We start from the raw sequence: 13,873 nt of genomic DNA on the forward strand, positions 1-13,873 counted from the left end.
GGAAGGAAAATAATCTAAATGGTGGTTTAGTACTCCAAGGTGTCTAATAAACTCTGAGGTACCATTAAATTTGGGGGCACGAATTGCAAAAACAAACTCTGCAACAAGTATAATGAATATTGGCATTGATTTTAAAATGAAACGAGAAGGGCACGAAGTAGAGTACATGCAGTACCTCTGCCACGCAATGCCTTCTTCTTATTATTATTATTCTTGTGTATGGCAGCTTGGCTGCTGGTAGCTATCATATTGTTGAGGTAAAACTCTGCCACTGATGCTGTGCCCCTGTACCAGTACACTGGTACTCATTTCACCAACCTCAGAAGCATGACAGGCTGAGTCAACCCCACCTGGTGTTAATTAGGCAGCCAACAGGGCTCAAACTCAGGACCCAAAGATCCCAAGCCAGCCACCCTAACCACTAAGCCAACAACAGGCTTATGCACAATGCCTGATCCAGTGGAACATATCAGCCCACAAAAATTTTTGAAATATCATGCTGTATATCGCTCATCTCAATGGTGAAATTAACTTTAAAAATCAAAAAATTCTCGTATTTGGATTCAGATCTTCACCAAAATCGAATAATTTTGTCCTTGTCACACACCCAACCTCTCCACCAAGTTTCGTCCAAATCAGTCCACAACTTTTTGAGATATTTTGTTAACAAACAAACAAACAAACAACCAACCAAGATACATGAAAAATCTTCCATTTTTGCAACAAGTAAACAGACAGACAGTGGTGAAAACATAACCTACTTCCACCTTCGATGGTGGAGGTAAGTCGGCAACGATTTTTACCATCCTATCAGAGGAGGTTTAATAATTATTATATGTTGGAAACATGAAAGACCAAAGTTTGAGCACATTGTTTTATTCGAGTCCTGGACATGATGGACATGGCACAGGGAGGTTCGTGTGCTTTTGTCAGCAATCTATTTTTTGGAAGCAAACTCAAAATAAATTTGGTTTTTAGATATCCTGCTCACAGACAAAGAGAGAGACAAAGAGACAGGCGTGAAAACATAACCTCCGTCTCCCTTCGGTGGCAAAGTTAATGAGCGGCCTGATTTGTAGCTTAATTTGAATTGAGTGTGCGGACTGTTTATGTGGTCTCCTCGTTCACGCATGAACAAAAGGTTGCTTCCTAGGCTGGTAGGACTTTTCCCACCAAGACGACAGAGCAGGAAGGCCGGTCCACAAAATGGCCCAACCAATGATATTTCAAAACACACACACACACACACACACACACACACACACACACACACACACACACACACACACACACACACACACACACACACACACACACACACACACACACACACACACACACACACACACACACACACACACACACACACACACACACACACACACCATTTTCTTCCTTCCCTTACTCGTATCTCTTCACAATCTTCTTTTCTTTCTCTGTCCTTCCTAACTTTCTGACACTCCTCTCTCCCCAATTTTCTCAATTTTCATTCCCCCAATGACCCCACTTTTGATCCAAAACTTCTTGATTTGGTTCTCTCTTGTAATTATCATTTTATTTTTGATTTGCACTTTTCATTGACAAGGATTTAAATCAATACTTTGTCATGAGGCTTCATTATCTTATTTGTTGGGTGGTCGCTAGACGACCCTTATTCTCAGGTTTTCCGTCTGTCTGTTTGTTTGTATGTAATGGACAGCTCTGGAGGCCAGAGGAGTCAACCGATTTTGATGAAACTTGACAGGTAGGTTCATACCAGGATCTAGTTCTATGCTTTTGAGCACCGTTGCTATGGACGCCACCGTTGCCTAGTAACGGGACTTTGAAATTTTTGAAAAAAATCCGATTTTTTTTTTCCAAAAATCAAAAATCGCCTTCCGCGCTTTTATGCGCAGTATAATCAACCTCTTTGTCAAAAATTTTCAGCCCGATCCGTCAAAAACTGTACGAGTAGTATGCAATTATATTACTATATGCTTTCACCCCAACGTTCGCGTTGGGATTCCCTAACGTAGGGTTGGGGAATCGAACACAAATGATAAATGGACAGTTGCTCATCACCTTAGTCTTGCGACCACCCATGTCGCCTACCGGCTTGTATTCATATTTCCCTTTCAAAGATCTTCACGGTGAACATGGAATTTAAAGCTTCGTGTCTTTTTTATGATAACTATAATTGGTGATCTTTTTGAATAAAAAGTTAGTGATCTTTTCTCTTACATTGACTACTGTTGTTCTTTACCTGCTCTATCGACTTTCCAATCCAGGTGGCAAACTCTCAGGTTCACTGTCCAGATTACTCTATATCCATATCATTAAATATCAGGTGTTTCATTTCACTGCTTTTGCTTTATACCACCGGTGGAACATTTCAAATCCAGTCTCGTCTCTCGATGCAGACTTTCGAAGTCTTTCATCAATGCTTGCACAGTTCAATATCCATTCATGATATTCGGCCTGCGAGTCCGTGTTAAGTGAATCTGTCTTTGAATGCAAACTACACTTTCGTTCATTGTTTAGCTCTGTTATTTGAGAGCTAAACGCGTATGAAATTTTTTTTAATGAGAGCTCACAAAGGATGTCTCATGGGCTTGTTAATGTAATAAAGACCTGAGAATGTTTTAAATCTCGTTATGGAGTCACGGTGATGAATTACAAGACCCAGCATGGATGCAGGCCTGAAATTTGTCCAACATACTAGTTTACAATGGCATACTGTTTGCAGGTTACAACCTGAGACATTGATTTCTGCATACACCAAGCAGATGGCGCAGGCAGCTTCACGTCTTGTGTAAAGGATATCTTTGTGTCCTGACTATGTGACAACAGAATTAAAAGTAGATCGATTCAATCCCACACGGGACCCTTAATCTTTTCACAGTGGAACCGAGCAAATCTTTTCAACCTTCACCTCATTCACATTTAATGTTCACATTTGTTTGAGACAGAACTCAGAAGAAGCTGCCACAAAGATGTTTCCCTGCTGTTCTACGTGGGAGTTCTCATTCTAATACGATGTAATGCAGCTTGGAGAACAATTGCTTTCACCAGCACCTGGCTGGAAGAGCGGGGGATTTGGCAGCAGGCAGCAACCTGCTGATGTGAACAGCAAGTAGGATATTATTCCTCCAAGTATTCAAGGTAATTCAACGTCAACCTCACCGACTGTATAAACCAGTACACCTGCTCGCTTGAAAATTACAAATCCTGAAACAACTGACCTCTTACTTAAAACCTTCCACATTTTAAGTCCGAACAGACCAGAAATAGAAGGGAGCAGTTCCAATGATAACCCATTTTTATTGTTGTGCAATGTGGTTCAAAATTAAGACTTTCTATTTTTAGCAGCCTGCAAAATTTGTAAAAGCCTGATAAATCTATGGTTTGATCACGTTATGGGCCAAAAAGTACAATGTGATGAGTTCAGATAGTTTGTGGTAATTGCATGATGTCATGTATCCTATCTACTGTTACGTCACAATTCTGAGGTTCGTGAAAATTTCATATTTATTCCCCCAATGTAGTTTTTTTTTTGCTAATTTAATGTCTTAACTTCACTTAAAGTAAATTTTGCCTTTTTTCATGGAGTCATATATTAAGGTATTTTAACCAATGTAAAAAATCCCCAAGTAAGCATTAATTTTTGCAATTTGATATAAATTTAACAATGCTACAACTCCAAAATTGTGACACTGCATTCTAATGCTCCATACACACCAATTTAACAGCCAATAATGCTACATTTAAGGATAACGTTCTTGCTACATCACGTTTTGCCTTAAAAATGATTTACCCATGGTCATTCTCAACTCCGAAACCAGTCATACATGAAAGGTGTTTTATCGATTACATCGAGTTTGGCAAACTGGTGAAATTGAATTTTATTTACAAAAAACCAACCAAATTGAACTTTCCAATTTTTTAATAAACGAAGAACACAAACAATAGTTATACACTATTTTGGTGTTGATTTCCAGTTAAATTCAGAATTGCCGCCACCTCTGTATCTGGATCACATCTGCAAATTTCTGTGTAGGACACATCATTTTTCCTAGAAAAACAGCACCCACTGCACTGGCTCCTCATGCATCCACATCTTACCAACTGGAGAACATAATCAGGAGCAAGAGGTACTCTGGTAAGTGTTAGCACGAGTTCTCCTGAAGATTGTGGTGACCACCCAAGTTCTGATGACGAGAATGTTTCGGGGCATGGAGCGAGTGCTCGTCTCCAAATGCCACACTGGAATTAGGCCCTACGTGCATGTTCATGGATGGCTCTCCTTGGGTTGTAGGTAATTTTTTTGTGCCTTGCTGTGTGTTAAGCCCTCGGAAGTAATGCCAACGGAGTGTGGATGCTTGGCTGAAAGATGTGTATTTTGGGGCTCAGTAAATTGCAGACCAACTCTTCACAACCCTTTAGTACATGAGGATATGGTTCTTTGCCAGACCCAGGTCCACAAAGTGCATGAATCACACCATCACTGCATTTCACAACGGCATTCCATCAAGCAGTCTTGCTCTTGCCAAATATGCATCCAGTTGTATCACAACCACTTATTGCATGAAAACCCACAAAAGCCTGGGCACTATTCTCAACCAAATGCATGATATATGGGTTGCAAAGAGACATTTGCTCCAGTACCCACAATGAGAACTCTTTGATTACCCAATGCTGGTATTGTTGAGAGTGCAAAGACCAGCACATCTGTGTCTGGAGAATTAATGTGAACACTCTTTCCAGTTTTGTGCAGTTCTGAAGCGTACAATGTTAGCAGTGCGTCTGCTTCTTCTTGTGTGCTTTCCACACTGGTTACATCTGTTTGTGACTGATTCATCAGCACACCCATGCAAGTAATGGTTATGACTGCAGAGTTGCACTTATTAATCAACTGCTGGGCCAAGTGGAGTGTGAGGAGGTTTTTTTTTGTCTTGGTGCTGTTCAGGCATTTGTTAAAATCTCCAGATATGTGTGTTAACAATTTTGTACTCTGGCATATTTGTTGATGTTCCTCCATTGAGATGCTTCTTGAGCGGTTTTTAAGTGGTTTCACGTGTAGTTATCAAACACGACATGTGAATTGGCAGACTGTTGACTTTTGCTGTCTGTGGCACAAACAAAATGATGAGCCAGATTACTGCAGTTATTTATATTGTCCTTGAACACAGCCAGTTCATGAAGGACAGCCATTGTATCAAGGAGAATTGATGTATCACTGGTGACCACAATCGGCTGATCAGTGGAAATAGCACTATCTATTTCATCTTTTGTTTCTATTTGTTCTTCCAGCAGATGAATAAGTTGTGCTTTGTCATTACACTTATGTATTCGTCCGTCCACTGACATTAACCTTTGGTTAATGGAAGACAATTCATATTCTCCGATCACTTATTTTAGATTGATGTCTCCAGAATGAAGATGATCGAGTTGTTACAAGCAAATGCGCCATTAATGAGTTTGATGCCTTGATCGCAACTTCCTCTGCTCCTACTTTGTTTTTCATGACTTTGTTGTTTCGTTCCTTCCAATAACTTTAAACTTTGTCATTTTCTCCCACAGGTTTAGCTCACCAATCTCTGTTAAACAAAATCCTTGTAAGTCGATTCAGCTTGGTTTGCAGTGTTGAGTATATTCTCGTCCACATCTTTTGGTATGATTATTACTTTCTTTGTGAGATGTATTAACATCATCTTTCTGCCATTGTTCACCTCTTCCAACCTTGAATGGATTGGATTTGGACAGGACATCTTTCAGCTTTTGTACTTATTTATAAAAAAATGATAATAAAAATGAGCAAAAAATATATATAACAAAGAATACTTTACATAACAAGGGTTAATATACTGTTACATTTGTGGGGGTAGGTGGAGGAATCCCGGGGGGGGGGTGGTGGTGCTGTGTTAATTAGGTAGGGTCTAGGGATAGTTTCTCCCAGTATGTGATTGCCCTGTGTGACCTTTTCCTACGTTTTTGCATTCACAAGGTCAGCAATAAAAGAACCACATTTTTACAACAACAATAACCAGCAGACTAAACCCCCACCTACCAGGAATCGTGAGCAGCAGGCCATGCCCCCATGGTTTATGATTGGTTGGGTTGACGTCATAGGAAGCATGAGAAAGAGGAGGGTCGAGTGAGAACACGGTTGGAATAGAAGAGGGTCTCTGTTGCTTATTCCTCGGCAAGGACAAAAAGCTGCGCGATTCTCCTTGTTCATGCTGGTCCGAATTTGCTCACGTGCTGGAATAAGACACTAGCCGTTGTCTGTTCGGCTGAGTCATGAAGTTTGTGCACTTTGGGAAAAGAGGAAGAGAAGGACAAGAGCACATCTCTCAGGTCGAAGTCGCAGTGTCCGTTGTAAGATCGAAGAGGAAGGCCGCGCCATTCACTGTGAGTGGACCTGGTACTGAGAGGGAGCAGTGTTGGCAATTTTGATCGTGAGGAGGAACTGTAACGGCGGCTTGTGGGCTCTTGGCGTTGAGGACCACCTGCACAAAGTCTCTCACATACGCGGGCGCGGAGAGCGTCTTCACACCACCTTGTGTGTTTCCCGCACAGAGAGCGACTGCGCTATTTTGAACGTTTCCCATACGGTTACTTCGAGGCTTGACGACTACCAGGCTCCAAAAGGTCGTCTCTGGACACAAAGCTGAGTGCCCGCATAAAGGGAGGATTTTCTGTTATTTTTATCTTTCCCCTTGTCTGTTTTTGTGACTGAGTGGAGACGTCTCAAATTAGGATTTAGATTTACCTCACTCTGATTTATTTTCATTAAACCATTATTTGTTGAATTTCCTTGTGTTAGTCTATTCGAGAATAAACCAATGTACTTCCGTTCTGGTACAAGCCTTCGCCGGCTTCCATCCCGCATGCATTCTAACCGCCAAGAATCTCGGCTGTTCACCTCCGAGTTAAAACCGTTCAACTAACCGTCCAGGCTGGTATTAACCGCCTGGACACGACAATTTGTTGATCAGGAGTGCGATTTTTCGAACCCCCCCCCCCAAACAACAACTGATCCAAGTGAACTGAGCTTGGAAAATTTGGAATCTAAATTTTTAAACACTTACCTCTCTACCCGAGGGAGAGGGGGTCATAGTGACCGAGGTACAAATTTTGTAGTTAATTGGTGTTGGGAGAAAAACAAAAAAACCCCTTGGAAATTAAAGGGAAATTTTTATTTTAATTTCTGAGAAGATTAAACATGTGCGGGAAAAGGCAGACGTGTCAAGATGGCGTTTCAGCAGGAAGATAGTGAGTCCTGAGTGTCCTGAGTGACAGTCCCACTTCCTCCACAAGAGCCGAAAATGAGACACAGGGACTGGATGCAATGACTCTCCAAGTCATGTTAAAACAATAGGGAGTGAACAAGGAATAAACAAACGAGTGAAGAGAGAAATGGTATCAGAATTAGAGCATAAACAGGAAGAGATGGTGGGGAAAATAGAAGTGGATCAAATCCAGGTTGTTGAAATGGGGGAAGAGTTGGAAGGAAAAATTGGGTCAACAAATCAAAGAAATGACAAAGTAATTAAGGACCTGGAGGGCGATCACGCCTTTGTGGATACCAGAAAGCAACAGCAGGTAGAGTGGGGACTTTCTAAGCACCAGGTAGGTGGTTTGGCTGAGGATGTGAAAGAGTTGGAAGCCCGTGTAACACAATAAGAGCTGGTGTTCGTTGATAAAAGCATGTAGGGGCAACAATTGACTGGGGAAAGGATGGATGAGATGTTACAGGAGCGGCTGAACACTTTGGACAACACCATTAAGGGAGAGGCTGCTCGAGTCCAACAAAGTCTGCGAGACAAGGATGCTGAGTCACACAAGCTCAAACCAAAAATCTCATGTCAGTGTGTTCTGGCATTCCCCATCTGTTTGTCATGTACTCGAGGAGAGCGACAGTAAGGTTGACATGCCAAACACCACACTTATCTTGAAACAATTGAAAGTGAGCTTGCTGATGTAAACTCTGGAGAGAAGAACTGCCCAATTTGAAAAAGTGCAAGGTGGTTTAAGTCACAGATGGACCTCTAGAGGAAGAGCAGGATGCTTGTCAAATGGACAAGTGGGAAAGCGATATTTTTGAAAGGAATTTGCAGAACCAGTCCTAGAGTTCAGATCTGGATAGTAGTTGTGAAGGCCAATTACTCACCATTTATGAACCTTGTGGAAGTGATGCCAAGGCGGAAGGTTATGACGAGTCGAGTGTTTCTCACTGTTATAATGCAGATGGTACAGTTGTAGTTGAGAGTGGATCTACAGAAATGCTTTTTGATGATTGTACAATGGAGAATGACACATTCGATACTGTGAAAGAAAATGACATTGAAGCTGCAAAGGTGCTGGGTGAGGAAAGTGATCTTCCTGAAGCATTGTTTCCTGAACTTGGCACTTACAAGAAGGCAAATCTTGAAGTTTATTTTGTTGAGCAAATATTGGAACAATCACAAGCAAAATGTGTTGAGGAAGAGAGTGGCAACAACTGTAACTTCCTGTTAGTTGAGCAAGAGGCTCATCTTGAATCAAACCAAAGTGAGTCAAGTACAAGCTTTGAAGAGAAAATGCCCCCACTTTGTGTGAACGTGGAGGATTCTAGTGATGAAGATGAATCTCAGCATTTTTCATTGGATGATTGCTCATGCACTCCAGGAATTGCTCATGCACTGCAGGAATCCTGTCCAGATGTCAGTCCTATAGATTCATCAGCAAGGGATATTGAGAGGAAACAGCTGGATGAATGGCATGATGAAGGTGAATTGCCAAATACTGCACTTTGTCATTGTGGCAATGAGAAACGTGCTCGACTTTATGAAGGACTTTGGCAGTCTTCTTTCAATCCAGTGGTTGAGAAGGATACTCCAGAAATTGTACCACTTGAGAAGGAGTTTGAAGTTGAGGAATGTATCACAGGGAAATGAACCATTGGATGATGATTATTGAATTGGAGGCAAGAAAGAAATGGATGAGGAAAATGAGCTTTCCAAATAATCTGTCTGAAACGAACACTTGCCAAGAGGCAAAACAAGAAACAAATTTGGCAGCACCCTTGTTTCTTTTTCTGGCTGATGGATATGCCCATAATGGAATGGTACAACACCATGACGGCCAACCTTTGGTGGCTGGCCCCATCATACCAACTGGACCACAAGTTGAGATGGTTAGCAGACGTGGACTACGATCCCTCGAAACACATGTGGCTCTGATGGTGACCGTGTGGTTGGGCCTGGTCAGTCTTGGAATCCTTGTGGGCCGATTTTATCGATTCACCTGGCCCACTAAACAGCTGTGCTCCCATAAAGTCTGGTTTCAAATCCAAAGGACAGCTATGGTGATGGCGTTTGCGTTAACCATAGTGGCTGTTTGTCTAACTTTTGTCTATCGTGGATGGTGGAGTACAGTTGCGGGTGTCCTCGCATACCCAGGAATTATTGTCGTCATGCAGATTGTAATTCGGCCAAGCATGGCTTTGTTCTACCCTCATCCTGGTGCACCCAAGAGATACATTGTTAACTGGGTCCACTGGACTGTGGGAATGTCTGCCTGGATTTTAGCTGTGGCCACAGTTTTTCTGGGAGTGGATGTGAGAACTTTGGGTCTACTCGATCCTGGAGGGGGGTGCAGGCATCGATCCTGCTACCTCTCACAAGAAATATTGTTGACACAGTTCCTGTGGCTGGCCTGGTTTTCTGGCATCTCCTCATCGAGGTTGTGCTTGAAGTCTACAACTGCACCCAACCATCAGCCAGGTTGGTCTTCAAGATTTTGGAATAACAGGCAAATTTAGAAGGAAAAAAAGAATGGAATCAAGAGAGATTGAAAGCAACAAATCCACAGGGGTGGATTAGAAGGGTGCAAGGGAAACTAGGAGTGGTGGATGACACTCCTTGACCCAACCAACTTGTGACGACCTGCACTTTGGATAAGGTGCCTTGATGCTTACTGTCCCAAGGGTTAAGTTTTGCTGAGAAATTGGGACATGGGTAATTAGGATGGAAGCGGGCGAGAGTGACCCAATGGTCGGGAAATGGATCAGTTTGGAAACCAGAATCGTCTTGGTGTGTCGGTGTCTGTTATGTGTCAAGGATTGAGTTGTGTTTGGAAAATGAATATGGAGTGTAACATGTATGCAGGCCATGGCAGTACAGGAAAACAATCACCATTTTTGCATTACAATGTTGAGAATTGAATGGCAGCAGGAGAGGGAATGACATGCTGGATTTTGTGGGTGGGGAAGGCATGTGGGTCCACAGGAATGAATCAGGTTCATGTGGGTCCACAGGAATGAATCGGTGACTATGGCCCCCACTGAGGTAATTTCTCCCTGGCAGCCAGTGGTGTTTGGAAATGGGGACCCATCCAGAGGGGGGTCTGGTTGGGTGACCAACGGTAGGGACACCCTTGGCAACCCAGGAGAGGCCGAGAGAGCCTGGATGGTGCGGAAACCCTCCTCGGCGTGACGGTTCCGTATGGAGGACCGGTTGGGTGACCAGCGGTAGGGAGACCCTTGGTGACCCAGGAGAGACCAAAAGAGCCTGCATGGTGTGGAGACCCTCCCCGGTAGAATGTACAGCAAAGGAGCTGTTTGGCTGTCAAGGACCGAATGAATCATTGGAGGTGGGGTGTGGGGGGGGGGTGTGAAGAAGTCGTAAGTCGGGTGACTTGTTTTTGGACTGCAGGCACCACAGTCTGAAGCGCCCCCACCATCTTTGTTTTCGGTACCTCCCCGCTGCCTAATTGAGGTTCACAATGTGTGTAATAACACTTAAGCCATGGTCTTGCAGGGCTGGAATGAAAAGTTGATTATGGGGTTCATGTGTGAGTGTGTGGGGGAAGGTCCACCCGATCCATGTCGCTGGCCTGTGCCAGGGGTACAGTGTCCGTTGAACTTTGGATTAGCCAAATTGTGATGGCTCCACAGGTAACGTTGGGTATTGTCACATCCACCAGGGAACACGGTCTTTAGAAGGAGGTTGGACAAACGTTGAGGAGTTTTTGGTTCAGGTTTTGTCTGCTCCAGTAGATTTTTGTGTGTTCTCCAATATTTTCTACCCGCCCCTTAGGTTTGGAGCAAGCAACCAAGAGTTTTTTTTTAAATATTTCAATTGTCATGTTTAATGGGGTAGAATGTTAAGGAGAACAGGTAAGTTAGCTATCGCTCGCTTCCCACAGCACCTCCTAATTTATTTCATTGGCTAATTAGGTGTCAGTCGGTAAGTGATAAGGCTGGAATGGCAATGCAGGAGCCACGCACGGTTCCAGGAGGGGGGAGGGGGGGCTGTTTTACGTTTGTGGGGGTAGATGGAGGAATTTCATAGCAAAGATAGGATTGTATAGTGTAACACGGTCCGTGGACAGGTAGAAAACATCTCAATCTAATTGAAGTATGGAAAACTGTGGGCTTAAGATTGTTTGCATCTCACCACATGAGGGGTGTTGCTGTGTTAACTTGGAAGGGTCCAAGTCTCGTTCCTTCCAGCATGCGATTGTCCTCTGTGAACTTTTCCGACGTTTTTGCATTTACAACGCCGGCAATAAAAGAACCACGTTTTAACAAAAACAACAATAACCGTCAGACTAAACCTCGCCTTCCAGGAATCATGACCGGCAGGCCACGCCATGAGGTTCATGATTGGTTGCCGTGACATCATAGGGAGTATGAGAGAGAGGAGGATCGAGTGAGGAACACGGTTGGAACAGAAGAGGGTTTCTGTTGCTTATTCCTCGGCACGGACAAAAAGCTGCGCGGTTCTCGTTGTTCGCGCTGGTGCGAATTTGCTCGCGTGTTGGAACAAGACGTTGACCATTGTCTGTTCAGCTGAGTCAAAAGTTTGTGTGCTTTGGGAGGAGAGGAAGAGAAAGAGAAGAGCGTGTCTCTCAGGTCAAACTCGGCAGTGTCCCTTGTAAGATCGAAGAGGAAAGCCACGCCATTTGCTGTGAGCGGATTTGGTACTGAGAGGGAGCGGTGTTGGCAATTTCGATCGTGACAAGGAACTGTCATGGTGGCTTGTGACTACTGGAATTGAGGACCACCTGCACAAATTGTCTCACGCACGTGTCCACGGAGAGCGTCTTCACACCACATGGTGCATTTCCCACACGGAGAGCAGCTTTGTGTCATTTTGAGTGTTTCCCATGTGCTGATTTTGAGGCTCGATGACTACCAGGCTCCAAAAGGACGTCTCTTGACACAGAGCTGAGTGCCGGCATAAATGGAGGAATTTCTCACTAATTTATTTTCATTATCACTCTGATTTAATTTCATTAAACCATTATTTGTTGAATTTCCTTGTGTACATGTATTCGTTGTGGGTTTGAGAATAAACCTGTGTGCCTCCATTCTGATGGGTGCCCTCACTCTTTTCCATCCTGAACGTGTTTTTACCGCCAGGAAACTCGGCTGTTCGCCTCCGAGTTAAAACCGTTCGGCTATCCGTCCAGGCTGGTGTTAACCGCCATGGACACGACAATGCATCAATTTGACAAGTTCTATAACATCCAATTTTATCGGTTTAAGTGACTCGATAATGACCCAAAACAACCAATAAATAATAATCATAAGCCGAACAATTCTAAATCGTTGCCAATAAATCCAGGATGGTGGCGGAAAAGAATGCAAACATTTTTTTTGGAATGCGTTAGCCGTAAGGACTAAATCAAAAAAAACTTAGGGCAAAATGTACATGAAATTTGCATGAAATGACATAGCGGCATAGACTAATGGAGGTTATGTATTCAATTTGTGCTGAATGGAAGATCTTGAAATGAAAGATCAGAATGACAAAGGATACGACTTTCCAGTTCTAAGAATAGCCCACATCATATGGAACCGATTTTCAAAACCATGAAAATCATCAACAGACGTGACGGTTAAGGTTCGACTCATTGCTCAGTTTCAGAATGCCACATGAGAGCACTGATCGTGAGCACTTGGAGTTAATGGAGATCCAATGAGTAATAACCATGAGCTGTTTAGAGTATGCATCACTATCAGAATGATTTCAACCATATTAGCCATCCACAAACCAACAATGGGGAATGTCACCATGAAGGGGAGACTACAGGCAACACCATTCTAATCATAAATCTGGCAGACCATCGAAAATAATTTCAAGTGAGGAAATCCCTGCAATGGATCGTTAGAAGGATCATATGTGAATCTTTCAACACATACAACGTCCAAGATGTGCTACTGAGTTTGGGGAGTCTGTAGGGTGTCAAAGAAGCATCAGTGGAGTTTATCAAACCTTACCTTCAATAGAATACCACAGAAGGCAGTGGCCACAAGCCTTTCATCGTGTTGCATGGCAAGATATAATGAATGAATCAGCATTGAGACCTCGAAATCTGTAAACAGATACACGTTACAGATGATGTCAGGATGTGTGTAATGTCTTCGTTAGAGTATTACAAAGTCAACAGCAATGGCCAAAATTATCAAAAAAAACTATGGCATTAATGCGAGATTTTTTTTACATACAAAGTCGAGACTCATGGAAGAACTACAACAATGAATGGATCAGGATACAACAGAACAAAAGGAACAACAGAGAGGGGAGAAACACCAACAGCAGAGGGAGACAGACAAATCATAGGTGTGGGGAGGAATGAAAGGGAAGGAAGGACGCATCCAACTTATCATGAACTGAGAGTAAATGTTAGTCAAAGTCCAAGGTAGTGTTGGCACATAGCAAGGCCCTACAATAAAGATTTTAATGGTTGCATATTAAGGCTTACTAGTGATACCTGTGCACATGCACGGGATAGCAGTACAAATAGCTGGTAGCAGACGACAGACCGTACACGGGGAATGATAAAATATGCATTGTGCAAAATGCAAGTGGTACTATGGAACGCCAAGACTTCCCAAACATTG

At 43.1% G+C, this 13,873-nt stretch overlaps 1 long non-coding RNA gene across 2 annotated transcripts in view; it reads right to left on the reverse strand.

Annotated features, from left to right (window-relative positions):
* LOC147035051 (uncharacterized) overlaps positions 1 to 13,873 on the reverse strand; it is a 164,576-nt gene that overhangs the window by 142,960 nt on the left and 7,743 nt on the right. For both annotated transcript variants that reach the window (XR_015061197.1, XR_015061195.1), the window contains exon 3: positions 13,250 to 13,344. This is a non-coding gene — a long non-coding RNA (uncharacterized LOC147035051). The remainder of the gene's footprint in view (positions 1 to 13,249; positions 13,345 to 13,873) is intronic.

Source organism: Eptatretus burgeri, chromosome 1, assembly GCF_056783735.1.
Source record: "Eptatretus burgeri isolate ZD-2024b chromosome 1, Ebu_testis_v1, whole genome shotgun sequence".
Classification (NCBI taxonomy): Eukaryota; Metazoa; Chordata; class Myxini; order Myxiniformes; family Myxinidae; genus Eptatretus; species Eptatretus burgeri.